The sequence below is a fragment of the Carcharodon carcharias genome, chromosome 10 (genome assembly GCF_017639515.1).
Source record: "Carcharodon carcharias isolate sCarCar2 chromosome 10, sCarCar2.pri, whole genome shotgun sequence".
Lineage (NCBI taxonomy): Eukaryota > Metazoa > Chordata > Chondrichthyes > Lamniformes > Lamnidae > Carcharodon > Carcharodon carcharias.
This window is the reverse complement of record NC_054476.1, coordinates 149,004,759-149,008,453: the sequence shown is the minus strand read 5'-3', so window position 1 is coordinate 149,008,453 and position 3,695 is coordinate 149,004,759. Positions and strand designations below refer to the sequence as shown.

At 42.4% G+C, this 3,695-nt stretch overlaps 2 non-coding genes across 2 annotated transcripts; both read left to right on the top strand.

The window, feature by feature from the left end:
* Positions 1–323: 323 nt before the first annotated feature.
* LOC121283744 lies at positions 324–540 on the top strand. The gene has a single exon (XR_005944372.1). It is a non-coding gene; the product is annotated as a small nucleolar RNA U3 (small nucleolar RNA).
* Positions 541–2,197: 1,657 nt separating this feature from the next.
* On the top strand, positions 2,198–2,414 carry LOC121283743. Its single transcript, XR_005944371.1, has one exon. It is a non-coding gene; the product is annotated as a small nucleolar RNA U3 (small nucleolar RNA).
* Positions 2,415–3,695: the final 1,281 nt, after the last annotated feature.

Genomic DNA, 3,695 nt, shown 5'->3' with positions numbered 1-3,695 from the left:
CGCTCACTATGTGGAAAATCCTAGATGTATCACAACCAATAGGACCAATAGGAGTGGCAGAATGCTGAAATGCAGCCCCGCCTCACTCATATCCTTTGTTCTTATTGGGCTAATAGACAAAAATGTCCTCATTAATTTGAATATTGTTAGATTGTTTCTCTTCTGAGTTTCTTGCTTCAGAATGTTAATTCTTTGGTATATTCATTGTTACTGTAACGTTACCCATTGAAAACATTCTAGATAAAGTGTGGTCATGCTTGCCACACTTGCACTGTGATGTGTATCTCTAGCATTGTGAAGCCATATTGTGGAGCATAGTAGTTAAGACTATACTTTTAGGGATCATTTCTATAGTATTTTTCTTGAGAAGTGTGTTTCTAAAGTGTTTGGTCTCACAAACCATGAGGAGGATTTATAGTGTTCTCTTCTGAGCAGGAAACAGACATTGTGTGTTGCTTTTAGCGGCTGCACTTTGTCATTGATGAGTGTTCCTTCTCTCTCTTATAGAGAGTTGGAGGAAGAGAACACAGTCTGAGTGGTTTGTCTATCAATTAATTAAAGAATAGTGTTGTTTGTTCTCTAGAGCAATGTTGTGGATGCAATGAAGAATCAGGTTATTTTGGATCTGGTAATGAGGCAGGTTTAGTAAATTATCTCAGAGGAACAGATGCTTTTTTTTTGCAAAAATATACTTTATTCATAAAAAATCTTCAACAACATTTCAAACCATTTCAAAATCACCATTACAAAAATACAATCAGGTTCTACTTTTACAACGTGAATCACAAGGTGTATATCAGTGCAAACAATGAATATTACAATCATTAGCAGACATTCATTTTGAGCTGTACATACCGAGGGACTCTACACAGTTCCCAGCCCCTCGGTGCACTGTGGCAGAAAGGTCTTAGGCAGCGACCCTTCCCCATTGCGTCTTTGTGGTGGCTGTTCCAAGCTTTAGTGCGTACCTCAGCACGTAGTCCTGGACCTTGGAATGTGCCAGTCTGCAACACTCGGTCGGGGATAACTCTTTGCGCTGGAAGACCAACAAGTTTCGGGCAGACCAAAGAGCGTCTTTAACCGAATTGATGATCCTCCAGCTGCAGTTGATGTGTGTGTCCCTGGGAACAGCCCATAGAGCACAGAGTCCTGTGTCACAGAACTGTTCGGGATGAACCTTGACAGAAACCACTGCACCTCTCTCCAGACCTTCTTTGCAAAGGCACAATCTACAAGGAGGTGAACAACGGTTTCTTCCCCACCACAACCACCTCGAGGGCAACGTGCAGAGGGGGTGAGACTCCTGGTGTGTTGGAAGGATCTGACAGGGAGGGCCTTTCTCACCACCAGCCAAGCTACGTCTTGGTGCTTGTTGGAAAGTTCTGGCGATGAGGCATTCTGCCAAATGACTTTGACCGTCTGCTCGGGGAACCATCCCACAGGATCCACCCTCTCCTTTTCTCTCAGGGCCTCTAAGACATTACGTGCCAACCACTGCCTGATGGACTTGTGGGCAAAGGTGTTTCTCTGCATAAATTTTTCCACGATGGACAGGTGATACTACTACTTGGAGCATTCTGCAGCAGCATGGCCAGACCCATCCTTCTGTTTTTATTTCTGTTTTTCTGCTCCCTCTGTATTTTGCTTTTGGCTAGAAAAAGGGATTGTTCCAATGGGGTGATTTATTTCCCAAATAATCCTCTTGTTAAAAGTGTTCATGAAATAATTATCATTCAAAAACAATGTTGAGTGAGAATGTGAGTTAAGAAAACAGTTGATTTTTGTCTGCAGTTTTGTTCCTGTGCTGTCACTAGTGGAGCTGTTGATTTCTGTCCTGGCTCCCGCCCCATTGTTCAGGTGTGACCCTTATCGACAAGTAACCTTGGGCTATGCAGTGGTTAACGGAGAGCTTCACAACCAATAGGAGTGGCAAACTGCAGAAATGCAGCACCGCCTCACTCATATCCTTAGTTCTGATTGGACTAACGTATGAAAATGTATCTCATTAATTTGAATATTGTTAGATTGTTTCTCTTCTGTGTTTCGTGCTTCAAAATGTTAATTCTTTGGTATATTCATTGTTAGTGTAACCTTATCCATTGAAAACATTGTAGATGAAGTGTGACCCTGCTTGCCACACATGCACTGTGATGTGTATCTCTTGCATTGTGAAGCCATATTGTGGAATTTAATAGTTAAGACTATACTTTTAGGGATCATTTCTATAGTATATTTCTTGAGAAGTGTGTTTCTAAAGTGTTTCGTCTCACAAACCATGAGGAGGATTTATAGTGTTCTCTTCTGAGCAGGAAGCAGACATTGGGTGTTGCTTTTAGCAGCTGCTCTTTGTCATTGATGAGTGTTCTTTCTCTCTCTTGTAGAGAGTTGGAGGAAGAGAACACAGTCTGAATGGTTTGTTAATTAATTAAAGAATAGTAAGGTGAAAGCAAGAAGCTGCAGATGCTAGATATTTGAAATGAAACTACATGGAAAAACTCAGGTCTGACAGCATCTGCAGAGAGAGGCACAGTTAACGTTTCAAGTCCAAATGACCCTTCAACAGAACTAAGTAAAAATAGAAGAGAGGTGAAATATTTGGGTCATGAGGACTCGAAACGTCAACTCTTTTCTTCTCCGCCGATGCTGCCAGACCTGCTGAGTTTTTCCAGGTAATTCTGTTTTTGTTATAGAGGTGAAATATAAGCTGGTTTAAGGGAAGGGTGGGACAAGTAGAGCTGGATAGAGAACAAAAACAGAATTACCTGGAAAAACTCAGGTCTGGCATCATCGGTGGAAAAGAGCTGACGTTTCGAGTCCTCATGACCTTTCAACAGAACTAGGTGAACCCCTCTCCTTGGATTCACCTAGTTCTGTTCAAGGGTCATGAGGACTCGAAACGTCAACTCTTTTCTTCTCCGCCGATGCTGCCAGACCTGCTGAGTTTTTCCAGGTAATTCTGTTTTTGTTTTGATTTCCAGCATCAGCAGTTTTTTGTTTTATCTTTTTTGTTTTTATTTTTAGAGCTGGATAGAGAGCCAGTGATAGGTGGAGATAACCAAAAGATGTCACAGACAAAAGGACAAAGAGGTGTTGAAGGTGGTGATATTATCTAAAGAATGTGCTAATTAAGAGTAGAAAGCAGGTCGAGCAAGGTACAGATAGCCCTCGTGGGGGTGGGGTGCGGTGACGGAATTGAAAAAGGCTAAAAGGTAGAGATAAAACAATGGATGGAAATACATTTAAAAATAATGGAAATAGGTGGGAAAAGAAAAATCTATATAAATTATTGTAAAAAAGGGGGGGTCGGAAAGGGGGTGGGGATGGAGGAGAGAGTTCATGATCTAAAATTGTTGAACTCAATATTCAGTCTGGAAGGCTGTAAAGTGTCGGAAGATGAGGTGCTGTTCCTCCAGTTTGTGTTGAGCATCACTGGAACAATGCAGCAGGCCAAGGATGGACATGTGGGCATGAGAGCAGGGTGGAGTGTTGAAATGGCCAGCGACAGGGAGGTCTGGGTAATGCTTGCGGACAGACCGAAGGTGTTCTGCAAAGTAGTCACCCAGTCTGCGTTTGGTTTCTCCAATGTAGAGGAAACCGCATTGGGAGCAATGAATGCAGTAGACTAAATTGAGGGAAGTGCAAGTGAAATGCTGCTTCACTTGAAAGGAGTGTTTGGGCCCTTGGACAGTGAGGAG